This window comes from Pongo abelii, chromosome 5 (genome assembly GCF_028885655.2).
Source record: "Pongo abelii isolate AG06213 chromosome 5, NHGRI_mPonAbe1-v2.0_pri, whole genome shotgun sequence".
Classification (NCBI taxonomy): Eukaryota; Metazoa; Chordata; class Mammalia; order Primates; family Hominidae; genus Pongo; species Pongo abelii.
The window spans coordinates 154,242,533-154,270,452 of NC_071990.2; the positions used below are offsets into that span (position 1 = coordinate 154,242,533).

At 38.8% G+C, this 27,920-nt stretch overlaps 1 protein-coding gene and 1 long non-coding RNA gene across 6 annotated transcripts in view; one reads left to right on the plus strand and one right to left on the minus strand.

Annotated features, from left to right (window-relative positions):
* SYNE1 (spectrin repeat containing nuclear envelope protein 1) overlaps positions 1 to 27,920 on the minus strand; it is a 512,392-nt gene that overhangs the window by 474,722 nt on the left and 9,750 nt on the right. The window lies entirely within an intron of this gene.
* The window catches only part of LOC129060108 (uncharacterized), a 28,466-nt gene continuing 10,139 nt past the window's right edge, over positions 9,594 to 27,920 (plus strand). The window contains exons 1-2 of the long non-coding RNA XR_008526534.1: positions 9,594 to 9,734; positions 9,813 to 9,908. This is a non-coding gene — a long non-coding RNA (uncharacterized LOC129060108). The remainder of the gene's footprint in view (positions 9,735 to 9,812; positions 9,909 to 27,920) is intronic.

The following is a 27,920-nucleotide window of genomic DNA, read 5'->3' on the forward strand; positions in this document are numbered from 1 at the left end:
ACTGTGCCCAGCTAAAAAAAATTATGTCTTATTACTATAACTTTGTAAACTGTGTTCATCTGAATGAAATAGTCACCTGAGGCATAACAAAATACAATCTTAGATTATAGCAACACATTTAAATTAAGACATGTATAAGAGAAAATCCATTTATTTTTTCTGGAACATTCCACATAGGTCATAGCATATTAACTAATTTTTTATGTCAAATGTTTTATTTTACCATGTCAAAAAGACAAAAACTATTATTATTATATTATTCTTATAATAATTACAAATGTAATTTATATTTACCAAAAAACTACAAGCTTCCCATAGTTTCTACAATTATTACTTTAAAAAAAAGTCCTGTATGGTTTCTTGTTGCCAAGTGCAAAATAATAGTCTTGTCTTTGTGGGTGTGGTTCTGGCTTTCCTAACTTGTCTGTCACTGATCACTAATAAACATCCTTTGTCCCATCTAAACTGAATTATAGTACGTGTCCCAATTTACCTTAAGGTTTCCCACCTCCACTCCATTGCTTATGCTAGTTCTCTGCCTGCCAATGGACAATCTAATTCACTTATCCTTTGAAACTCATCTCACATACTAATTCATTAAAAATATCAAGTTCTGGCTTTGTTCTTTTTGCTTAAGATTGCTTTGGCTATTTGGGCTCTTTTTTGGTTCCACGGGAATTTTAGAATAGTTTTTTTCTAATTCTGTGAAAAATGTCATTGGTAGTCTGGTAAGAATAGCAATGAATCTCTCAATTGCTTTGGGCAATATGGCCATTTTTACGATGTTGATTCTTTCAATCTATGAGTATGGAATGTTTTTCCATTTATTTATGTTGTCTCTGATTTCTTTCAGCAGTATTTTGTAATTTTCCTTTTAGAGATCTTTAACCTCTTTGGGTAGGTACATTCCTAGGTATTTCATTTTCTTTGTGGCTATTGTGGTGGGATTGTGTTGTTTATTTCACTCTCAGCCTGGATGTTGTTGGTGTACAGAAGTGCTACTGAAGAACAAAGCTGGAGTTATCACGCTACCCATCTTTAAACTATACTATAAAGCCACAGTAACCAAAACAGCATGGTATTGGTACAAAAACAGACACATAGATCAATGGAACAGAATAGAAAATTTAGAAATAAAGCCACACACCTACAACCATCTGATCTTCAATGAGGATAACAAAAACAAGCAATGGGAAAAGGACTTCCTATTCAATAAATGGTGCTGGGATAACTGGCTAGCCCTAGGCTGAAGATTGAAACAGGACCCCTACCTTTCACCATATACAAGAATTAACTCAAAATATATTAAAGATTTAAATGTAAGACCTCAAAATGTAAAAATCCTGGAAGACAACCTAGGAAATACTCTTCTCAACATTGGTGTTGGAAAAGAATTTTTGGCTCAGTTCCCAAAAGCAATTGCAACAAAACCAAAAATTGACAGGTGGGAACTAATTAAACTAAAGAGTTTCTGCACAGCAAAAGAATCTATCAACAGAGCAAACAGGCAATCTACAGAATAAGAGCAGACATTCACAAACTGTGCATCTGAGAAATGCCTAATATCCAGAATCTACAGGGAACTTAAATCAACAGCAAAAAAATAAAATAAAATAAACAAAAAACAGCATTAAAAAATGGGCAAAAATCATGAACAGACACTTCTGTAAAGAAGATGCACATGTAGCCAACAAGTATATGAGAAATGCTCAACATCATTAATCATCAGAAAAATGTAAATCAAAAGCATAATGAGATACTATCTCACACTAGTCAGAATGGCTCTTATTAAAAACTCAAAAACAACAGATGTCAGCTGGGCTCCAGAGAAAAGGGAATGCTTATACACTGCTGGTAGGAATGTAAATTAGTCCAGCCACTTTGGAAAGCAGTTTGGAGATTTCTCAAAGAACTTAAAACAAATCTACCATTCAACCCAGCAATCTTATTACTGGGTATATACTACCCTCCTGCAAAAAATAAATAAATATATCACTCTACCAAAAAGACACATGCCCTCATAGGTTCATTGCTGTGCCATTCACAATAACAGAGACATGGAATCAACTCTGGTGTCCATCAGTGGTAGACTGGATAAGGAAAATGTAGTACATATACACCATGGAATTCTATGCAGCCATAAAAACAATGAAATCATGTCCTTTGCAAGAACATGGATAGCGCTGGAGGACATAATCCCTAAGCAAATTAACACAGGAATAGAAAACCAAATACTGCATGTTTTCATTTATAAGTAGGAACTAAGCATTGAAAACATATGGACATAAATTTGGGAACAATAGACACTATAGACTACTAGAAGGTGGAGGGAGGAAGTGAGTTAAAAAACTGTCCATGGGGTACTATGTTCACTGCCAGGGTGATGGGATCTGTACTCCAAACCTCAGCATCATGCAATATTGCCATGTAACAAATCTGCACGGTACCCTCTGTATCTAAAATAAAAGTAGAAAAGAAAATCAGAGTCCTTCACTTGATAATATCCTCTCCACCTTCACTCACAGATGAGAGGGCAGAGATTAGTGCCTCTCTTCTGGATTATCCATCATATCACACCTTATATAATAATCTATGTATTTATTAAGTGAACTGGCATGTCTTCACGGCCCCAATGTGAGTGAGTGTGGGTGTGGGTGTGGGTGTGAGTGTGCCCTGCAATGCAACAGCAGCCTGGCTGGGGCAGTTCCCACCTGAGCTCCTGGGGTGGGCTCTGGCCACCCGCAACCCTGAACTAGAATATGTAGGTATTTATCTTTCTTAAATGTATGTACAACTCATTTATTTCAATGTTTAATATGAGAAGTGTTTTGGTCTTTATTTAGAAGTTTGGTGAAACTTTTGCAACCAGAAATATGCCACAGGAGCTTGACTCCTGTTTATATCAATTAACTTGTGGTCAAATGGGTTTCCTTATAAGTCATCTCACTTGAAGTCACAGTTTGCAGTTTCCAAGAACCTATTGATAGCATTCAATGAGGACTTAATGTACCATAAAGAAAATTATACTATAATGAAATGTGTTAAGAAATGACATAGCTTGGGCCGGGCATGGTGGCTCACGCCTGTAATCCCAGCACTTTGGGAGGCCAAGGTGGGCGGATCACAAGGTCAGGAGATCAAGACCATCCTGACTAACATGCTGAAACCCCATCTCAACTAAAACTACAAAAAAATTAGCCTGGGCGTGGTGACAGGCACCTGTAGTCCCAGCTACTCAGGAAGGCTGAGGCAGGAGAATGGGGTGAACCCGGGAGGCAGAGCTTACAGTGAGCCGAGATCGCACTACTGCACTCCAGCCTGGGTGACAGAGCGAGACTCTGTCTCAAAAAAAAAAAAAAAAAAAAAAAGAAAAGAAAAGAAAAAGAAATGGCATAGCTAGCTTGAAGACATAGAGGGCAGAAAACATTCAAGGACTCTATAGTTGTGATCTCAGCACATTGAGAAATGCCAGGTTGAGTCTAAGAGAGACTTTCAGGTCAGACAGACTGTGATTTTTAATGTTGATGGTGCCATTTGTAAACCATGTGGCCTTGACCAATTTATTATATTTAGAATTTGGGGCCTTTATTTTCTCATTTATTAAACAGAGATAGAAATGCCTACTTACAGGGTTGTGAAAATCATATGAGATCATTAAGTAGAGCACCTAGATATGTTCGCAGCATGTGAGTAACATTGGGGCTCCACAAACAAGAGCTCTTTAATCCCTAAGGTCTGGAAAAAACCATAGTGAGCAGAACCCACCCACCTTCTCATTAACTTCTTTTTACCAATGTTTTAGATGAGGACAAGATTATTCCCCTGCCCCCTGCCCCCGCCCCCTGCCCCCGCCCCGTCCCATTCTGCTCAATTTTCATTTTCTTTGTTTCTGCAGAGGCTTCAGTAGCTGGAGGGAGGAGTCATTGTCAGGTGCACAAAGTCAAGGGAAGAGGTGAAGTCCCATAAAGTCTACTGGTCTTGCCATTCTGTGTGGGACAGGGATCACTGTAAGGAATAGTCATAAGACTGATTTTTTAGTTTGAAACCAAATCATACGAAGAATGGACAGGGGACATGAGAGTGTTGACCTGTAAGAGAGGAATGCTGAGGAGACCAGCGTCACCTCGTGTGCAGGAACAGCCAGACAAGGTCCCCTGAGACCCAATGGGATAAAACTAGGACACATGAATGAAGTTACAAAGAGACATATTTCTGTTCAGTATACATAAAGAACTGGGTTTTGGATGTTTGCTCTATCCAAAGATGGACATGGAAGTGGTTCTAAAAGGTCAGATTATATTACCTTTAGCAGTTATTCTAAACTTAATATCCAAAGAATCTATGAAATCTTCAGCAAACTTTGTTTTGATGCTACACAAGACCCAGCTTATAGGAAACAGGGTGAATTATTTTAAATTACAGAATTGTGTCACATATTTATTGTAAACTATCTAAAAACAATTCATTAAAATAAATACCTCCCTTGATGTCACATCTCCCTCCAGCTACCATCAATTTCCCAACTCTCTTGTACTAAAAAACTCTTCTGAGGAATTTCTACTGAATCAGTCTCCAGCTCCTCAACTCTCAGTCTCTCCTGAGCCTAAGCCAATCAGACTTTCATCTTCACTATTTTAATGAAAACATTCTTATCAATTCCCAGTCTCTCCTTAGCCTAGGCCAATCAGGCTTTCATCTTCACTATTTTAATGAAAACATTCTTATCAATGCCACACCTTCACCGTACCACATTCCAAGCTTAATTTTCGGTTCTCATATGACATGACCTTTCAGCACATTACCACTGCTAGTTTACACCCTCATTCTTAAAACTCCGATAACCTGGATGCCCAGCCATCCTCTTCTCCTGTTTTTGGATTGTTATTTACCGTACTGCTGCTCCTTTTCAGGTTCCTTTGCGGTCTCCTGTCTTTTGTTCTGAACTAAAAATACTGGGGAGGACCAAGTGAACAATGATCACTTCTACATTCTTCTTTCAGTAAATCTCATCTGGATAAATGTCATCTTTATGCTCCCGAATCATAAACACATATCCTCACCCTTGGACTCTCTTCTGAGCCCCAGCCTGTTCAATAAAACTGATTTCTCAACATCTCCACTGGATGCAAACTTTTTAAAGCACAACTGCTTGATTTCATGCATCATCATCTAAGCTCCAGATACATTGGTTAAATTTATTGCAAGAACCTTTATGTTTGTTATTTACTCAGCCTGGAATGCCTTCCCCTCTTTCAAGTCTCTGTCCTTCTCATGCAGGTCTCAGATGCAACATCAACTCTTTAGCATGCTTTTGCTGACACCCCTATCTCAAGTAGGATTGTAGAAGTTTATTAAATAGTAGGCGAATGAATAAATGAGCAATCTGTTTTTTTAATCGTAATACTTAAAAATGTTGCCACTAGCTATTCCAAACTGCCTTGCCAGAAACTATATATTCTTTCCCGAATTTGGAAACACTGAAACAGAAATCTGTTAACAGAGCTGTTGTGGGAAAATGCAATTGGCTTTACATCTGCCCCTAGTGGGAACTCTGGAAACTTTACAGCAGCAGCCAACCTAGAGTTTACGCTCTGACAAAGGAGTAAACTTCAAGGTCACAGCTGCCTCACCTGTACGATGTGGCTGTTGGGTCCATATTCTCTAAGGTCTAGTCCCACTCTGAAATTCTATGCTATTATGTTTCAAATATTCTATATCCTGAATAGCTAAATGGGGACCTTGTCCTTACATCTGCTTGTACATAGAATGAGAAAAGAGATGGAGCTAGCTGCCCTGATCAGGCCATCACAGTGGAGAACTGAGGGCTCCAACCGAGGGGTTGATTCTACAGATTTCTTTCTGATTCCCTGCACTTCTGTCCCAAAAGAGTGTGCCTGGCAAAAATGGCAATCTAAAAAAAAAAAAAAAAAAAGCCTCCTGTGATCTGTGTCCCTGGGTGGAACTTAGAGAAGAACAATTGTCAGTATTTACTTTAAGGCCAATTTTACATTACGAGGTATTTTTTGACTATTTTCTTGTTTTAAAAAGTTATGATTACAGTCTTTTGTTTGTTTTTTTTTTTGAGATGGCATCTCACTGTGTTGCCCAGGAGATCTCAGCTCACTGCAACTTTCACCTCCCAAGGGGGTTCAAGAGATGCTCATGCCTGAGCATCCTGAGTAGCTGGGATTACAGGGGTGTGCCGCCACGCCCAGCTAATTTTTGTAGTTTTAGTACAGACAGGGTTTCACCGTGTTGGCCATGCTGGTCTTGAACTCTTGACCTCGAGTGATCCACCCGCCTTGGCCTCCCAAAGTGCTGGGATTACAGGAGTGAGCCAGTGCGCCCGGCCAAGTTATCATTATAGTTTTAACTTTTTTATTATTATTATTTCTTGAAGCTTTCCACTATGCATGGTGACTGAGAGTGTTCACTGCTTAGTTACTTTCAAGGTAAGTATTGTACGTAAGCAGAATGAAAGGAAAAGGTATGGGAAGCATGATATGTAAAGGATTTACATCTTGTTAACTATGGTATTCACAAAACAACATGTTTAAAAATTAATTGAAAAGAGATCTTTCTTCTTATCATCTTCCCTTCCTGTTGAATTTGACAGTCAAATACATTTGGCATTACAGACTTTCCAACTTACCAGAGCAGTTGGTTTATTTCACAAAGGACTTATTCTCTCTAAAGGCACAGACAAAGGCACAAGCAAAAACTGCTCATCCTCTGTGCCAGGAACATGAGGGCCTCCATATGTCTGGGGAAAATGTGGGCACCAAATTGGTAGACAAAATTAAATTCAATAAGATCACTCTTACCCTCTTCTCCAATCATAGGTATTTCTCTAATAGCATAAAAAATTTTTGTTAAATTGATATGAAGTGGTAGATTTCATTTACATGCACTTGCTCTGGGAGGCTCTAGATATTTTAGTAAACCAGCAGACATTTGATTTTTGAGCAACATGTTTTCCCATTGAGCATATGGAGAGAAATTTATTTTTAAACATTAAATAGACGTGCATCTTACAGTAACTAAAACTACCTAAAGCACTTTCCTGTTTGCCTCAAACTTTCTTTTTTCTTAGAGACAGTGTCTCGCTCTGGTTTCCGAGGCTGGAGGGCAGTGACATGATCAGGGCTCACTGCAGCCTCGACCTTGTGGGCTCAAGTGATCCTTCTACCACCTCAGCCTCCTGAGTAGCTGGGACTACAGATGTGCACCACCATGTCTGATTAATTTTTTAATTTTTATTTTTTGTGGAAACGGCATCTTGCTATGTTCCCCAGGCTGGTCTCAAACTATTGGCCTCAAGTGATCCTCCTGCCTTGGCCTCCTATAGTTTGCCAAGTACAAGATAAATGGCTGTTGAATTGGATTTAATTCAGCAGCCAGATATCTGCTGTGTTCAGAATGAGTGAGCACAAACTCCAGAGACCATGTGACTATTATACAATTATAGACTGCATGTCCACTGAAGAAACAGCTACTTGTAATGAATTCCTTCTTTTGTTGTAGCTATTATGAATATATTTATAAGGAAAAATCCCTAAAATACATGCTTAAATATGTAGTATATATTATAGTCAAGTGAAGTTTTTCTCCTCTAGAAAATCTCCCTTTTTCTTTTGCTATAGCAATTATGGTAGTGAGTATTATTTACTTTTTATATCATGATGATTTTTATAAATACATACATATTTTCATTTTTCTAAGACTAGGAATTGATCCACAAGCTCCATCTAATTTAATAGCAGTATCACTGCTTTGATGAAGTGCTAACAAAAGCACCATTCCTTTATTACATTTAAACAAGGTAAGAAAAAGGAAATATTTCCTGGGCCTTAGGGAGAAAAAAGCTCAGGCTCAGATATTCAGATTCAGAAACTGATATGGTTTGGCTGTGTCCCCACCCAAATCTCATCTTGAATTATAGCTCCCATGATTCCCATGTGTTGTATGAGGGACCTGGTGGGAGGTAATTGAATCATGGGGGCGGGCCTTTCCTGTGCTATTCTCATGATAGTGAATAAGTCTCACAAGATCTGATGGTTTTATAAAGGGGAGTTTCCCTGCACAAGCTCTCTTATCTTGCCTGCTGCCATGTGAGACATGTCTTCCACCTTTCACCATTATTGTGAGGCCTCCCCAGCCACATGGAACTGTGAGTCCATTAAACCTCTTTCTTTTGTAAATTGCCCTGTCTAGGGTATGTCTTTATCAGCAGTGTGAAAACTGACTAATACAGAAACTGAATATACACATTAAAATATTAAAACAATTCTTCTTTAAGTAATTTAATTTAGTCACATTTGCCAGTTTTTCATAAACTCGATGGTCTCTTAGCAATACTTCCCATAATGAATCAGCTTCAAGAGTTTCAAAATAGCATCATGGGAATGTGGTATCCTCTTCATTTGCAAAGTTAAAAGAAAGTCTACCATTTGTAGAGTGCAAGAAGAAGGGACAATGTGGCAATTAGTCATCACAGTTGATGAATCTGAAGAATTCAAAATTCTTGAATCTGGGTAAGTCTGGTTTTTGTATGCCGAAACAGAAGCAGGTAACATACAAATATATATTCAATATGTGATCTATCTGACAGATAATACAATAGCCAACAAGAGTATTTTATGATATAATTAACAGTGTTATTTTTCATCTAGCTGTGCTTCCATGTTAATCCAGATGTTTTGCTGCTGTTCATCTTTGTCACAGAGAGAAGCCTAATAATAACAAATTCAAGTGATGTTATTGTCTTTCTTAATAGATCAGAGGCCTCTTCTGAGTCTTACACCATAATCAAACAGAGAACAAACATCTGGATTTAATTTTCACCCTTCTCGTAAGATAATACACAGCACAGTCCAAGGAAATTTACTGCTTCTTTAATAATTTCAATACTACAAATTCATAGGAGAGAAAAATTCTCATTCTGAATGTATTAAAAACACTAAATCCAGCCCCTTGAGTCCTCAAATTATCACCAGTTTTAAAATGGACAAGCCACTGGCTAATAATGACTACACAAGCCTGCCAAGGAAAACATCACTGTAGGCTGCTCTAGTAAGTGCTTGGAATAGAGAGGAAGAATGCTCTTTGTGCAGTACTATTTGGATCTACTTATCTGATGGCATTAGGTTATCACACACCCACAGGGCTTTCCAGAACTCCTCCCACTTCCCACCCTTGACATGCTGAGCAATCCTACATTGGTGACACTATCAGATCAAAGAACTAAAAATGTCTTTGGTTCCCAAAGGAGTAACGACAAAAGAATAATAAATGCTTGGAATTAGTGCTCTGGACACTCTGTCTACCAGAGCCAGATACATCAGGGTTTTTTGCCTAATTTTTAGATAAACATGAATAAATTGTGAAAAGTTGAAAGAGGCTTGGTCAATTCCTTTGGTAAGAATCCCAAACTGCTGATTATAAAACTGCTTATTATGTAACTAAAATTCTGCTGCCAGATTCATTTGAGTCAAGTGTATTCAAGGATATTATTTTATTTACATTGCTACGTCTTCTATTGTTTACTTATCCTACAAAAGCAATGGCATTATGAAATCATATATGTATCCTATAGCATAGAAAGTCAGACACAAACACTCTAACAAGGTGCTACAAGTCAACAGATGAAGATGAAATACATGAAATGATATCTGGTAGGTGAAACGTAGAAGATGAGACAACTGGAGACACAAGAATTACCTGGAAGATAAAAGGTACAACTTGGGTTGAACCAAAATATAATGTGAGACCTGAAGAGATTCAGTAAATTCTATAAAATGTCTCCCCTTTAGAGCCAACAAGAGCCAGCAAAGTCCAGTAATACTCATCAGGACTGACGACTCCATTAAATGCAGTAGCAGTTGACAAGCCCTATGACTTCACATATAGTAAGTAACAAAAGCGAACAGTTTAACAAGAGGATAGCTCTGATGTGGCACAAACCTCAGAAAAGGTGACAAAACAAAACAACAGATGGCGAGAGGCTAAGGAACAGTTGCCATGACCCAGGTGAGAAGGAACGGAGAGTTCAAACAGATCTCACCTATGCAAGGCTTTCTTTTAGACACTGGGGTATAAAATGTATAATCCAAACAATACTTTTTATTCAAATGGCTGGTAAAGGGTGATAATTTAAAAAAAAAAACTCACAATTTTAAAATTGTTCCTATTTTTTTAAAAAGCAAACAGAAACCTGTCTTTTTGGCATCTTCTCCTTTGTCTTACATAGAAACTTAAGTGCAGAATTTTAAGACTGATTATGGATGAGTAGAAGCTATGGCAACTTTTTTCCCTTGGGGTTGAAGTATCTGTTTGCTGGCAAATAATGCAAAAAAGAAACAAATGAATCTGCTGAAAATCTACTTCTGTATTTCTCTCTTAACTGATGACAATCATTTAGCTCCAATCTTCATGTTCACATTTCCCTTTCTTCTTGGCTTTGCTTCAGGTCTAAATGTTCCTTGATGTTCAGAGAAACAAAGAGATGGGAAGGAATTGGGGTCACAGGAGGAAAGTTTTCCTCTAGATGGCTCTTTATTTTATAAAGAAAAAAAGAGATATAGTCAGATAAGTTTTCAGCAATTCAGAATATGAATGTATGCACTGTGAAATTAAAAACTCTTACTTAAATGAAGCTACAGTAAAAATGATATTTTAATAAAGAACTAAATGTCCAGTGAAGGTCTGAACAAACAGTTTCATCTTTTCTAGATGGGAAACATGCTGTGATTCTTCCCATGTATCTACAATGTCTTAAAGTTGCAAGCTTAAAATCAGACAATTTGGGAAGATCACTTTCCAAATCTAACAAAACAGCAAAAGAAACTTCTCCCTCTGAGAAGTGAGGAAGCTTTGCTCATTCAAATGGATATGGGATATATGTGAAATGGTTTACACCAAGCTAGGGAGCAGCCATTCAAATCAAAAGCAGAAACATTGGTAGAGTTCAACAGTGAGTCAAGTCAAATGCCTAAAAATAGGAAGCAAAGCATTTGATAATTATTGGGAGACAAGATTTATGTATGATGTGATCATTGTCAAGGCCATGATCAATAGTAGACCTGGCTCGGCACAGGGTTAATTTAATTGAAGAAACTGAGGTTCACCTAATCCATGGGTTAATAAATATATTTTAGGCAAACCAAAGAAGAAGGAACAATAGGTTGACGTTGACATTTAATTGGCAATGCCATTGAGATATCTGGTAGGGCAAAAAAGGCAAATACAAGACAGCCCAGTGTCGCCTACACAAGGTGAGGAAACTTTGCAGCAGGATTAGAATGTGGATGCCTAACTTTCCCAATATACAAAGAATCCAGGCAGGCTGCTATCCTGCTGAACAGGTATGGGTAAAAATGAAGTTCAGGCCATAGGCAGGAGGAGCCCTTAAATACTCACAGAAAACATGACAAACCATCATTGAAACGCTTGTGGAATCACTAGACTTAGCAATAGTTCCGGGAATCTAACCGGAGTTGCAGTTTGAATGGAAGTTAAGTGTCATTGAGAGGACTGGTTCCTATGATGAGATCCCAGCAGTAGATGAAATAAGAATATCTAAACAGGAGTGAGGGGAATGTCCACTCATTACTGATTCCATACTGACCCCCTTATACTCAGAAGTAGGCTGTGTGTAAAAAGTGACACCTGCCTTTGAAATTCATCCCCGGGGTTCACCTGGCCATTCTCATCTTGCCTACCCACATACTCCTTGTCCTGGATGGTCTTGCCCCTGGGTCTCCACTCATTTTGATCCAGTGCCTGTGCTCCTTTGATGCCAAAGTCAGGAGCTTGGAGATAAGTTACCTAATGCATCTTCTGTACTCTCCTCTCTGCCTCCATCCCAATTTCCTCAACCCTCAGCTTGAGAAAGACTTGGATATTGATATGGGTTAAGTTGTGCCACCTCCACCCACTGCCACCACCAAATTCATCTGTTGAAGTTCTAACCTCCAGAACTTCAGAATGTGACCTTATTTGGAGATAAAATTCCTTCAAGTTAAAGTAAGCTCATTAGGGTGGGCCCTAATCTACGATAACTGGTGTCCTTAGAAAAAGGGGAAATTTGGACACAGAAATACCCATAGGAAGACAATATGAAGAAGACATAGGGGGAAGACAGCCATCTACAAACCAAGGAGAGAGGCTTGGAACAGATCCTTCCCTCCCAACCCTCAGAAGAAGTCACCCTACTGAAATCTTGATTTTGGACTTCTAGCTTCCAGAACCAAGAGACAATGCATTTCCATTGTTCAAGTCACCCAGTTATGGTACTTTAATATGACCATCCTAGCAAGGTAATACAGGTACATTTGCACAAAGTGAAGAATGAAGGTGAGGTTAATTAGTACTTTCCACAGGCCCATGTTACTCAATTCCTCATTTAAACAAAATGCCTCTGATTGTATGTGTTTTTGTTATTTTCAATCCTTTCTGGAGCAAGTAGGGTATAAATACAGATTTCTTGTGATCTGAAACTAGACCCACAGTTGCTTCCTCTTTTTATTCATTCCTGTTGAGTTTTAAGTAGCTACTATTCATAGAAAGAAGGAAAAAAGAAAGAAAAAAGGGAGAGGGAGAGGAAAAGGAGGGAGAGATGTAACAAAAACTGATGAAGGTGTGTGTGTGCCCTTCTGAGGCAGCAGGAAAGAGAAGTTCTCCTGTAAGAGCTGGCTTAAATGGAGAGGTGCCCCTTTTGTGGCATTTCAAGGAAAGACAAACAGCCCATACCCATAAAATGAAGAAAAGAACAGGAAGAGCAAATATGAGCCAGGCCAGGGTGGAGAAGCAGCACCAGGGGTCAACCAGGGCAGAGGATCTGTGAATTTCAGACTCAGATCACTAGCCTACAGGTGAAATAATCATTGCCAGGAACATGAGACAGGACTTTAGCTTCTTGGGGCCCATTTCTTTGAAGATTTCTCCCAACTTCTCACTCTCACTCACAGCACAAGTTGATGAGGCTGAGCACAGAGGCAGTTGCCTGGGTGATTCAAGGCACAGGAAAATTAACTCATGTATGCCTATATATTACATCAGAGTTGAGGGAGACTTTTTTGGCCTGCCTCCCTGATTTCCATGCCATATTCTTCAACATAATGACTAAATTTGGCTTTAACATATCACAGGTGGTTGTTACTTTGCAAAAATGAGTTTACACGATTTTAAATGAAAATTCTACGGACTGTTCTGTCCTTAGTCCCAGGATAGTAAGTCTGATCAAAGGAAATGAAGCCACATCTCCTGACATAAGTTTCCTTTCAGAACTTCCCATGCAAGTTGGCGGATGTGGATATGACAGGAGTTATTCTGTTTCTGGGTTAGGTAGTTTGGCTGTATTTGAAGAAAACGGTTGGAGACTTTATCTGAAAATATTCCGTAGTAATGGAAAAGTTATGCAAATTCATCTATCTATTCTATATCTAGAATACATATGTATATATGTTCTAGAATATATAGATACGTATATCTATACATACATATATATGTGGATTATTTAAGCCCAGGAATTCAAGGGTTATATAAACTCATCTCTCTATTTATTTTATATACATATATAGAGAGAGTATATATATAGATATACTATCTATATATACTTATATGTATATATAAATATGTATATCTCTATATCTGTATCTATATCTGTATATATAGATATGTATATCTATATCTAGGACATATATGTATGTATGTTCATATATGTATATATGTTCTAGATATAAAAGAGTGATGAGTTTGCATAAATTTTCCATTACTATGGAATATTTTCAGATAAAGTCTCCAACCTTTTATATATATATTTGTGTGTGTGTGTGTGTGTGTGTGTATGTAGTGATATTGGGAAGGGATTATCACTTTATTCTTTATACTGTTCTATGTTGGTTGAATTTTAAGGAATTTGCATTACCATATAATCTGAGGAAATTAAGCTTTATTTATTTATTTATTTTTGAGACAGGGTCTCACTCTCACCCAGGCTGGAGTGCAGTAGTGTGATCACAGCTCACCGCAGCCTTGACCTCCTGGGCTCAGGTCATCCTCCCACCTCAGCCTCCCAGGTAGCTGGGATTACAGGATGTGGACCACCTCACCTGGCTAATTTTTCTATTTTTTGTAGCGATAAGGTTTTGCCATGTTGCCCAGGCTGGTCTTGAATTTCTAGACTCAAACAATCCACCCACTCTGGCCTCCCAAAGTGCTACAATTACAGGCATGAGCCACTGTGCCTATCCCAGCTATTTTAATTTTGGAAAAAAGTTATAGAAACCAATCTAATAATTTTTGGGGGCAGGGCACAGTGGCTCATGCCTATAGTCCTAGTACTTTGGGAAGTCAAGGCAGGCGGATCACTTGAGCCCAGAAGTTTGAGACCAGCCTTGGAAACATAGTGAGGCCCCCTTCCCACTGTCCCTACAAAAAATTTTTAAAAATATAGCTGGGTGTGGTGGTGTGTGCCTGTAGTCCCAGCTACTCGGGAGGCTGAAGTAGGAGGATAACTTGAGCCCAGGAGGTCAAGTCTGCAGCGACTGGAGATCATGCCACTGCACTCAAACAGTGAGACCCTATCTCACAAAGAAAGAAAGAAGGAAGGAAGGAAAGAAAGAAAGAAAGAAAGAAGGAAGGAAGGAAGGAAGGAAGGAAGGAAGGAAGGAAGGAAGGAAGGAAGGAAGGAAAGAAAGAAAGAAAGAAAGAAAGAAAGAAAGAAAGAAAGAAAGAAAGAAAGAAAGAAAGAAAGAAAGAAAGAAAGAAAGAAAGAAGAAAGGAAAAAATTTTTTGGTTAATGTCATTAATAGAATTCTAAAAAATAACAACTATATTTTATAAAGAATATCTCTGCTTAAAATATGGAAACCTTACTAGTTTTCCACTTGAACTTATTTCTCATCTAAAGAAGCAATGATGAAATCTTGTATCTTCTAGGCATCACATTTTCTATGTTAAATTATTAAATAGCTAACTAGGAATGAAGAAATAAAAAATGGAATCATGTTTCCTCTCTTAAATCAGAAACAAAAGCTACTTGGTACTTCAAAGTACTGATTGTCCTTGAGATGTAAAGGGAGTGTCTAATGTTCCACATCAATAATCTGACCCACATCAGAAGCTATTTTGGATAACAGGAAATAGTTATCTTTATCAAACATATAAAAGTTCACATTAATATGTGGCTGATTGTAAAGCGACCCTGCCAAGAAGAAATGCATCAGAGCATTTCAGTCTGGTGGCCTGTACTTAAGGCTGAGTCAACACTTCCATGATACAACTTCATCTTTGAGGCTTCAATAACTGAGCCAATTAAAACCAATTCCGGGTTAAAACTCCACACATAGCTTTCTGGGCAGAAAGGCTCTTTTTATAGAAACAATTTTACTTTTCTAAATGCACATTTAGTTGTGATTAAGGCTTGGTGTTTTTGCTAATTTAAAAAGGTATTTTTTTTCTTTTTCTTGGATGTGTATGTGTTCATTAGAGTATTGCTTGGTTTTAAATAAAATAGGCGGAGTATGTTATTCAAGTAGTTCATACCTTCCCAAAGCCAAAGTTAAAATATTAAGTTAGGAAAGTAATAATTAATAACTATTCTTCCTAAATGTCTTGGACATGAAACCAGAGCCAATTTCTCCTAGGATAATGTAGAGTATGTTAACATCACAAATCTGTGGTTTAAATACCCTCCATGTTCACAGTCTGTGGCTTGGCAGTGCTTGGAGAGAAAAAGCCACAGTTTGTTGTCTGTGACCCAGTGGCCATCTGTAGTGTGGCAAGAAGGGGATCTCATTGGCATTTCTGTCATAATGTGGCCTAGTTCCTAAAACCTGGCATGAGGATTAAAGTGATGAAGGGCCAGGGTCCAAGCCGGAGACGAAGCGTAGCAGTACACAGGGAGACTCTGGGGGCTACGCGGCATTAGCTCAGGAAGGACCTAAACCAGCTTCCAAAGAGTCCACTGCCCCCTGTCCAGAGCAACTCGCTGCAAAATTCTTCAAGGGCAAAATTGTGGTTACAACCTGGTCATAACTTTACAGTTCCTGAAGGCCCAGGACATGGCTGTCAGTTGCAGAGTTAGAATCTTACCTTTAACAGTATCTGGATCACAGGAGATGCTCAGTTTATATGTGTCGTAGGAATAAAGTATCTGCTAAATTGCCACTCTGACTGCATTTTACCAATAAAAGAGCACATAAATGCAAAGAAGTGAATCAATCATGTGGCAAAGTTTTCAAAAGAGAGTGTCCTGGTTTTTCTGTTTTTTTGTTTGTTTGTTTGTTTTTTGAGACGGAGCCTGGTTCTGTCGCCCAGGCTGGAGTGCAGTGGCATAATCTCGGCTCACTGCAAGCTCCGCCTCCCGGGTTCACGCCATTCTCCTGCCTCAGCCTCCCAAGTAGCTGGGACTACAGGCGCCCGCCACCATGCCTGGCTAATTTTTTGTATTTTTACTAGAGACAGGGTTTCACCATATTAGCCAGGATGGTTTCAATCTCCTGATTTTTTGATCTGCCTGCCTCAGCCTCCCAAAGTGCTGGGATTACAGGCGTGAGCCACCACGCCCAGCCGAATGTCCTTATTTTTTTAACCTATAGCCTGATAGTTAAAATTTACTAGTTCACGTGACTACAGTAAGGAAGTCCTATAGAAAAGTGTTTGCAACAGCCCTTCTGAAGCAGCAGAAAAAAACTGATGTCGAGATTTTTTTTTTTCATGTGTCTGTTGGCCAACATCACGGATCATTAGAGAAATGCAAATCAAAACCACAATGAGATACCATCTCATGCCAGTCAGAATGGTGATTATTAAAAAGTCAAGAAACAACAGATGCTGGCAAGGCTGTGGAGAAATAGGAATGCTTTCACATTGTTGGTGGGAGTGTAAATTAGTTCAGTACGTGGAAGACAGTGTGGTGATTCCTCAAGGATGTAGAACCAGAAATACCATTTGACCCAACAATCCCATTACTGGGTATATACCCAAAGGAAACTAAATCGTTCCATTATCAAGATACATGCACACATATATTTATTGCAGCACTATTTACAATAGCAAAGACATAGAACCAACCCAGATGCCCATCAGTGATAGACTGGATAAAGAATATGTGGTACATATACACCATGGAATGCTATATAGCCATAAAAAGGAATGAGATCATGTCCTTTGCAGGGATATGAATGAAGCTGGAAGCCATCATCCTCAGCAAACTAACTCAGGAACAGAAAACCAAACACTGCCTGTTGTCACTCATAAGTGGGAGCTGAACAATGAAAACACACGGACACAGGGAGAGGAACAACACACACTGGGGCCTGTTGAGGGGTGAGGGGCAAGGGGAGGGAACCTAGATGATGGGTTAATAGGTACAGAAGACCACCATGGCACATGTATACCTACGTAAAAAACCTGCACATTTGGCACATGTATACTGGAACTTAAAATAAATAAAAAATAAAAATAAATAATAAAAAACAGTGAAGTGATGAACTAAAGCATGTGCACTCTCTTGCTTGCTCGCTCTCTCTCTTCAAAGGCACACAATGGACAAGGTGAATTCACTAATATCCATTCAGTAAATATTTAGTGACTATTCACCTCATTTTGCAAAGTTGAAAAAGATACTGGTTATGGCCTCAATAGCTCTAACTATTTATAATAAGTGCTCTAATTACAGGTAAATGTAGTGTTCATAATTTTATATAAATTAAGCACACACTAAATATTAGTTATGCTTTTCAACTCAGAAGAGAGCTAAAAAGGCCATGTTTCTTAATGAAGTATATAATTTTATCACAAGGGAAAATGCTTACAATTTCATAACTCTGGAGAGGGTCAGACACTCTAGAATCCAGTCCTATTCTGCCTTAACTAAATGCTTGACTTTGTACCTGTCAATCTTTAGGAACCTCAGTTACTTGTCTTTAAAAATTGGAATTAGGGCAGGGCACAATGGCTCACGCCTATAATGCCACCACTTTGGGAAGCCAAGGCTGGCAGATCATGAGGTCAGGAGATGGAGACCATCCTGGCCAACACGGTCAAACCTCATCTCTACTAAAAATACAAAAATTAGCTGTCTGTGGTGGCACACACCTGTAGTCCCAGTTTCTCAGAAGCTGAGGCAGGAGAATCACTTGAACCCAGAAGGCAGAGATTGCAGTGAGCCAAGATCACGCCACTGCACTCCAGCATGGTGAAAGAGCAAGACTCTGTCACAAAAAATAAAAAAATTTAAAAAATCAGAGTTAGACAAGCTGATTTTGAAAGATTTTTCCAGACCCATTCCAAGATGGCCGAATAGGAAGAGCTCAAGTCTGCAGCTCCCAGAGTGATCGACACAGAAGATGGGTGATTTCTGCATTTCCAACTGAGGTACCTGGTTCATCTCATTGGGACTGGTTGGACAGCAGGTGCAGCCCACGGAGGGCGAGCTGACAAAGCAGGGCGGGGCACCGCCTCACCTTGGAAGTGCAAGAGGTTGGGGGATTTCCCTTTCTTAGCCAAGGGAAGCCATGATAGACTGTACCTGGAAAAACAGGACCCTCTCGCCCAAATACTGCACTTTTCCCAAGGTCTTAGCAACCAGAAGACAAGGAGATTCTCTCCTGAGGCTGGCTCAGTAGGTCCCACACTCACAAAGCCTTGCTCACTGCTACTGCAACAGTCTGAGATTGAACTGTGAGGCAGCAGCCTGGCTGGAGGAGGAGCATCCACCATTGCTGAGGCTTGAGTAGGTAAACAAAGTGACTGGGAAGTTCAAACTGGGTGGAGCCCACACAGGTCAGCAAGACCTACTGCCTCTGTAGACTCCACCTCTGTGGGCAGGGCATAGCTGAACAAAAGGCAGCAGACAGCTTCTGCAGACTTAAATGTCCCTGTCTGACAGCACTGAAGACAGCAGTGGTTCTCCCAGCACGGCGTTTGAGCTCTGAGAAAGGACAGACTGTCTCCTCAAGTGGGTCCCTGACCCCCACGTAGCCTAACTGGGAGACACCTCCCAGTAGGGGCCAACAGACACCTCATATAGGCGGGTCTATATGGGGATGAAGCTTTCAGGGGAACGATCAGGCAGCAATATTTGCTCTTCTGCAATATTTGCTGTTCTCCAGCCTCTGCTGGTAAAACCCAAGCAAACAGGGTCTGGAGTGGACCTCCAGCAAACTCCAACAGACCTGCAGCTGAGGAACCTGACTGTTGGAAGGAAAACTAACAAACAGAAAGGAACAGCACCAGCATTAACAAAAAGGACATCTACACCAAAATCCCATCTGTAGGTCACCAACATCAAAGACAAAGGTAGATAAAACCACAAAGATGGGGAGAAACCAGAGCAGAAAAGCTGAAAATTCTAAACACCAGAGCGCCTCTTCTCCAAAGGATCACAGCTCCTTGTCAGCAATGGAACAAAGCTGGACAGAGAATGACTTTGGCAAGTTGACAGAGTAGGCTTCAGAAGGTTGGTAATAACAAACTTCTCCAAGCTAAAGGAGCATGTTCAAACCCATTGCAAGGAAGCTAAAAACCTTGAAAAAAGGTTAGATAAATGGCTAACTAGAATAAACACTGTAGAGACAACCTTAAATGACCTGAAGGAGCTGAAAACCATGGCATGAGAACTTCAAGATGCATGCACAAGCTTCAATAGCCGATTTGATCAAGTGGAAGAAAGGGTATCAGTGATTGAAGATCAAATTAATGAAATTAAGTGAGAAGACAAGGTTAGAGAAAAAAGAGTAAAAATAAATGAGCAAAGCCTACAAAAATAGGGGACTATGTGATAAGACCAAATCTACGTTTGATTGGTATACCTGAAAGTGATGAGGAGAATGGAACCAAGTTGGAAAACACTCTTCAGGATATTATCCAGGAGAACTTCCCCAACCTAGCAAGGCAGGCCAACATTCAAATACAGGAAGTTCATAGAACACCACAAAGATACTCCTCGAGAAGAGCAACCCCAAGACACATAATTGTCAGATTCAGCAAGGTTGAAATGAAGTAAAAATGGTAAAGGCAGCCAGAGAGAAAGGTCGGGTTACCCATAAAGGGAAGCCCATCAGACTAACAGTGGATCTCTCAGCAGAAACCCTACCAGCCAGACGAGAGTGGGGGCCAATATTCAACATTCTTAAAGAAAAGAATTTTCAACCCAGAATTTCATATCCAGCCAAACTAATCTTCATAAGTGAAGGAGAAATAAAATCCTTCACAGACAAGCAAATGCTGAGAGATTTTTGTCACCATCAGGCCTGCCTTACAAGAGCTCATGAAGGATGCACTAAACATGGAAAGAAACAATCACTACCAGCCACTGTAAAAACATGCCAAATTGTAAAGACCATCGATACTATGAAGAAACTGCATCAGTTAGCAGGCAAAATAACCAACTAACATCATAATGACATGATCAAATTCACACATAACAATATTAACCTTAAATGTAAATGGGCTAAATGCCTCAATTAAAAGACACAGACTCACAAATTGGATAAAGAGTCAAGACCCATCAGTGTGCTGTATTCAGGAGACCCATCTCACATGCAGAGACAAACATAGGCTCAAAATAAAGGGATGGAGGAAGATCTACCAAGCAAATGGAAAGCAAAAAAAAGCAGGAGTTGCAATCCTAGTTCCTGATAAAACAGATTTTAAACCAACAAAGATCAAAGGAGACAAAGAAGGCCACTACATAATGGTAAAGGGATCAATTCAACAAGAAGAGCTAACTATCCTAAATATATATGCACCCAATACAGGAGCACCCAGATTCATAAAGCAAGTCCTTAGAGACCTACAAAGAGACTTAGACTCCCACAGAATAATAATGGGAGATTTTAACACCCCACTGTCAACATTAGACAGATCAATGAGACAGAAGGTTAACAAGGATATCCAGGAATTGAACTCAGCTCTGCACCAAGGAAACCTAATAGACACCTACAGAACTCTCCACCCCAAATCAACAGAGTATACATTCTTCTCAGCACTACATAGCACTTATTCTAAAATTAACCACATAATTGGAAGTAAAGCACTCCTTGGCAAATGTAAAAGAACAGAAATCACAACAAACTGTCTCTCAGATCACAGTGCAATCAAATTAGAACTCAGGATTAAGAAACTCACTCAAAACCGCACAACTACATGGAAACTGAACAACCTGCTCCTGAATGACTGCTGGGTAAATAACAAAATGACGGCAGAAATAAAGATGTTCTTTGAAACCAATGAGAACAAAGACACAGCATACCAGAATCTCTGGGACACATTTAAAGCAGTGTGTAGAGGGAAATTTTTAGCACTAAATGCCCACAAGAGAAAGCAGGAAAGATCTAAAATGGACACCCTAACATCACAATTAAAAGAAATAGAGAAACTAGAGAAACAAGAGCAAATAAATTCAAAAGCAAGCAGAAGGCAAGAAATAACTAAGATCAGAGCAGAACTGAAAGAGGTAGGGAAACAAAAAGCCTTTTAAAAAATCAATGAATCTAACAGCTGGTTGTTTGAAAGGATCAACAAAATTGAAAGACTGCTAGCAAGACTAATAAAGAAGAAAAGAGATAAGAATCAAGTAGATGCAATAAAAAATGATAAAGGGGATATCACCACAGATCCCACAGAAATACAAACTATAATCAGAGAATACTATAAACACCTCTATGCAAATAAACTAGAAAATCTAGAAGAAATGGATAAATTCCTAGACACATACATCCTCCCAAGACTAAATCAGGAAGAAGTTGAATCCCTGAATAGACCAATAACAGGCTCTGAAATTGAGGCAATAATTAGCGGCCTACCAACCAAAAATGTCCAGGAACAGAAATGGATTCGCAGCTGAATTCTTCCAGAAGTACAAAGAGGAGCTGGTACCATTCCTTTTGAAACTATTCCAATCAATAGAAAAAGGGTGAATCCTCCCTAACTCATTTTATGAGTCTGGGATCATCCTGATACTAAAGCCTGGCAGAGACACACAGAAAAAAGAATTTTAGACCAATATCTCTGATGAACATCGATGTGAAAATCCTCAGTAAAATACTGGCAAACAGAATCCAGCATCCCATCAAAAAGCTTATCCACCATGATCAAGTTGGCTTCACCCCGGGATGCAAGGCTGATTGAACATATGCAAATCAGTAAACATAATCCATTACGTAAACAGAACCAACGACAAAAACCACATGATTATCTCAATAGATGCAGAAAAGGCCTTCGACAAAATTCAACAGCCCTTCATGCTAAAAACTCTCAATAAACTAGGTATTGAGGGAACATATCTCAAAATAATAAGAGCTATGTATGACAAACCCACAGCCAATATCATACTGAATGGGCAAAAACTGGAAGCATTCCCTTTGAAAACCGGCACAAGACAAGGATGCCCTCTCTCACCACTCCTATTCAACATAGTGTTGGAAGTTCTGGCCAGGGCACTCACTGAAGAGAAAGAAATAAAGGATATTCAATTAGGAAAAGAGGAAGTCAAATTGTCCCTGTTTGCAGATGACGTTATTGTATATTTAGAAAACCCCATCGTCTCAGCCCCAAATCTCCTTAAGCTGATAATCAACTTCAGCAGAATCTCAGGATACAAAATCAATGTGCAAAAGTCACAAGCATTCCTATAAACCAACAACAGACAAACAGAGAGCTCAAATCATAAGTGAACTCCCATTCCCAATTGCTACAAAGAGAATAAAATACCTAGGAATCCAACTTACAAGGGATGTGAAGGACGTCTTCATGGAGAACTACAAACCACTGCTCAACAATATAAAAGAGGACACAAACAAATGGAAGAACATTTCATGCTCATGGATAGGTAGAATCAATATTGTGAAAATGGCCATACTGCCCAAGGTAATTAATAGATTCAATGCTACCAATGACTTTCTCCACAGAATTGAAAAAAACTACTTTAAAGTTCATATGGAACCAAAAAAGAGCCCGCATTGCCAAGTCAATCCTAAGCCAAAAGAACAAAGCTGGAGGCATCATGCTACCTGACTTCAAACTATATTACAAGGCTACAGTAACCAAAACAGCATAGTACTGGTACCAAAACAGATATATAGAGCAATGGAACAGAATAGAGGCCTCAGAAATAACACCAAACATCTACAACCATCTGATCTTTGACAAACCTGACAGAAACAAGAAATGGGGAAAGGATTTCCTATTTAACAAGTGGTGCTGGGAAAACTGGCTAGCCATATGTATAAAGCTGAAACTGGATCCCTTCCTTACACCTTATACAAAAATTAATTCAAGATGGATTATAGACTTAAATGTTAGACTTAAAACCACAGAAACCCTAGAAGAAAGCCTAGGCAATACCATTCAGGACATAGGCATGGGCAAGGACTTCATGACTAAAACACCAAAAGCAATGGCAACAAAAGCCAAAATTGACAAATGGGATCTAATTAAACTAAAGAGCTTCTGCAGGCAAAAGAAACTACCAGCAGAGTGAACAGGCAACCTACAGAATGGGAGAAAATTTTTGCAATCTACCCATCTGACAAAGGGCTAACATCCAGAATCTACAATGAACTCAAACAAATTTACAAGAAAAAAACAAACAACCCCATCAAAAAGTGGGCAAAGGATATAAACAGACACTTTTCAAAAGAAGACATTTATGCAGCCAACAGACACATGAAAAAATGCTTATCATCACTTGTCATCAGAAAAATGCAAATAAAAACCACAAGGAGATACCATCTCACACCAGTTAGAATGGCGATTATTAAAAAGTCAGAAAACAACAGATGCTGGAGAGGATATGGAGAAACAGGAACGCTTTTACACTGTTGGTGGGAGTGTAAATTAATTCAACCATTGTGGAAGACAATGTGGCGATTCCTCAAGGATCTAGAACTAGAAATACCATTTGACCTAGCAATCCCATTACTGGGTATATACCCAAAGGGTTATAAATCATGCTACTATAAGAGCACATGCACACGTATGTTTATTGCGGCACTATTCACAATAGCAAAGACTTGGAACAAACCCAGATGTCCATCAATGTTAGACTGAATTAAGAAAATGTGGCACATATACACCATGGAATACTATGTAGTCATAAAAAAAGATGAGTTCATGTCCTTTGCAGGGGCATGGATGAAGCTGGAAACCATCATTCTCAGCAAACTGTCACAAAGACAGAAAACCAAATACCGAATGTTCTCACTCATAGGTGGGAACTGAACAATGAGAACACTTGGAGATGGGGGGCAGGGGGGAACATCACATACTGAGGCCTGTCTGTGGGGGCTGGAGGAGGGATAGCATTAGGAGAAATACCTAACGTAAATGACAAGTTGATGGGTGCAGCAAACCAACATGGCACATGTATACCTACGTATAAACCTGCACATGTACCCTTTATTAAAGTATAATAAAAAAAGAAAGATTTTTTCCATCAAAAATTATGCAATTTTATAACTCTTTCAAGATCACAACATTTCAACCATTAAGTGTGACCTAGGAAGCTATTTTAAAATGCATATCTATTCCTGCTAGTGAAGTTTGCTTTTTAAAAAATGCAGATCATTGTATAGGTAATGTTAACTAGCCAAAGTAGGATGTTTAATATTATTAGCCATCTTCCAAATATTTATAAATATTTAATGGAGTTTGTACAACTATTGTTATCATCATATTAAATGCATAAAGATGACTCCAAGACTGAATGTTGTCTTGAAACTATTTTTTTTAAAAGCACAAAGTAACATGAGAACAAAATATACAAAACTTTCAAATATATCAGAAATAACATTCCTTCTTTGATTATTATTATGGTACTAAGAATTATTATTTTGAAAAGGAGCCATTTTATCACACAGTTGAGACATATTTCATAAGAAACAAAAACATAAAATCAAATAAAAGTTGTTAGAGTATTATTTGTACACATGCATTTCCAGTCTGATTAAAACATCTTTTATATTAATTTGTTATTAAATTCATTAATTATTCATAGGTGTTTACCTACAATAATTATATACTCAAAGATGTATCATACCATTAGAACACGGAATGATCTCAGAATATTTGACTCTTACTCAAGAGTTTGGCAATTCTTTCTCAACAAAGTGTTTTCACACCTTTTGACTTTTACAGACACAAGAGCAAAGCACTCTTTAGGAATTTTTTACATGTTCACTGAATAAGACAAAGTCCAGAGACAGAAATTTTCACCAGTGTTTTTGTATGCCATGGATCACATTTCCTACTAATTGTTGGAACAGAGAAATTAAAGACATATAATTACCATGAATATATCCAGAAATAAGCAAAGTAATTACTAGTTTGTCATCATGATTATTCAGTATGACCTAAATGTTTTTCATGGGAAACTTGATATTGAAATAATTAATATTCAAAATGATCTTTCCTTGTAAAGAAATGTATATGCAAGCTTCACTTCATTAAATAACCATGAAATCACCTTTATAATAAGTTATTTTGAACCCGGACAGATAAAGTTGTAAGTGATGGGTGGGCTCCCAGGTCCTCTGTATAAGTAAGCCGTAGACAGGTTGCCTGACAGTGCTCAGGAGCTAGTGTTGGGCCGGGCACGGTCACTCATGCCTGTAATCTCAACACTTTGGGAGATGAGGCAGGAGCATCGCTTGATGCCAGGAGTTCAAGACAACCCTACACAACATAGTGAGACCTCCTCTCTACAAAATTTTTTTTAAAAATTAGCCAGGCATGGTGGCATATGCCTGTCATCCCAGCTACTTGGGAGGCTGAGGTGGGAGGATTGCTTGAGCCCAGGAGGTTGAGGCTGCAGTGAGCTGTGATTGCACCACTGCACTCCAGCCTGGATGACAGAGTGAGACTCTGTCTCAAATCAAAACAGCAACAACAACAACAACAACAAAGCTAGTACTGATTCTGGTCAAGAGAGCATTGAGATGAGGATGAGAGAGTCTCCCTTTTACAAGATTGATTCCAGATACAATTTGAAACAGCTAATGGCTCTCTTTGATGTTTTACTTCTGTTCTTCTTCATACTTTTCCACCTCTTAATTCCTCTTCTGCAATGACCCTAAAGTCTTGAGGGTCCCAAGTCCTCCAAATTCTGACCTCCTCCCAGGACTAGCTTCATGGTCTGTGACCTCAGTGGTTGCACAGGGTCCTGCACTCTGATGGGCCCTACACACAGTTTTATGCCCTGTTGTGTATTAATTACTCCTAATAACTGTTTATTTTGTGCTGGATCCTGAAAATAAGGTAGCCAGTCTTGCCGCCTATCCATAATGATCATGTGGTCATTAACAGCTATGCAAAAGAACAATCTTGAAAGAACATGCATGAATATGTGAATACTGAGTTACCCCTCAATTCTCTCAGAGACTAAAGTCCCTCAAATATCTACTTGGGAACTCGGTTTGCCACTTAACCACTCTAGAACTCTGTTATTTCATCTGCAAAATAAGAACAGCAAATTATGAACTATAAGTTCCTTCCCATCTAAACAACCACACCAGCCTATAGGGACTTGTGCTTTTTAAAGGGAAGGTGTTTTTGCAGAGTAAAAGATGATATGAAAATAATTTAGACCATCCAGTAGTGTGCTACCCTGGTTAATTTCCTTAATTATATGTATTTGTTTTTGTAGAAGTGTTAGTTTTTCAACTATTCATTAAATAAATACTTACCCATAGTACCTACCACACAGTTTTTCAATTTCTGCAATTATTATGTCACTCTCATAGACCACAGCTCCATGAGGAAACAAAGTCTGTAAGTTACGTTTACATTTGTTTTCAGAAGACTTGAGCACAGTAGATGCCCAACAAATATTTGTTAAATGCATGAATGTATGATTGAATAAACTAAGTACCTACTAAATGTCAGCTGAAAAAAATATGAGTACCTACTTGTGCTTAGTAGTGGATATCCAAAGTTGAATAAGACAAGATGCTTACTTTCAAGGTTCTAATACACTAATGGGGCACAGAGCTACTTACATAAACCCTTACAGACTAATGCAATCAACACCTTAATAGAAACATGTTCAAAGTAGAGTACGAACGAGGAATCCTCTCACTCTGGCTGGTGGTATTAGGAAAGGCTTCACAGAGGAGGCAGGATTTGAGCTGAGTCTTGAAGCTTGAGAAAGGCAAAAGGTAAAAAGAACATGTAAGGCAGGGAAATGAGATTGAGATTGGCTTGAAGGAATCAAGAAATTGTTCAGGGGATTGCAACACCATAGTTTATAGAGGCTGAGTAGAAATGAAGAAAGGAAGGTTAATCGAAGTCAGGCAATGAACACCCTTCCAACCATAATGAGTTTATCTGGAAGGTTATAGTGAGTCCTTGCAAGCTTCTAAACAGGGAAGAAGACAATGGATGTCACTGGAGTTGCGTTTTGAAAGATCTGTCTTATTACAATATTGGGATGTGGTCTAGTTGAATTGCTAGGTTTTTGGATGTATTGTAAGAATTCCACTTTCTTCTGTTGAATAGTAAAGCAAGGAATGCTCATATCAGCCAAAATTGGATAAAATGAAAATAATCTGTGAGAAGCCCCCGAAAAGTAAAGGAGCTGAAAAAGCAGGCCATGAATACAGGATCAGTGTAATTCTTGGCAAGATGAACACAGTGGCTCATAACTTATAACAACAACAACATATAACAAATACAACATCAACAAATAACAACGACAACAACAAAGAACACCAAGATAGGTCCTGAGAATCTTAAAATTCTTCCCAAGTCAGTAAACAAGTCAACAGTAGAATAAAGAATAGGCAGATGAAAGGAATTCAAAGTGCCAGTGACACATGTGAGGAGAAAGGAAGCAAATGAATGGAAGGCAATTGCATAATTCTAGGTAAATAACTTTTTTAATGTGGGTGGAGACCACTGTTTACTAAATATGAAAG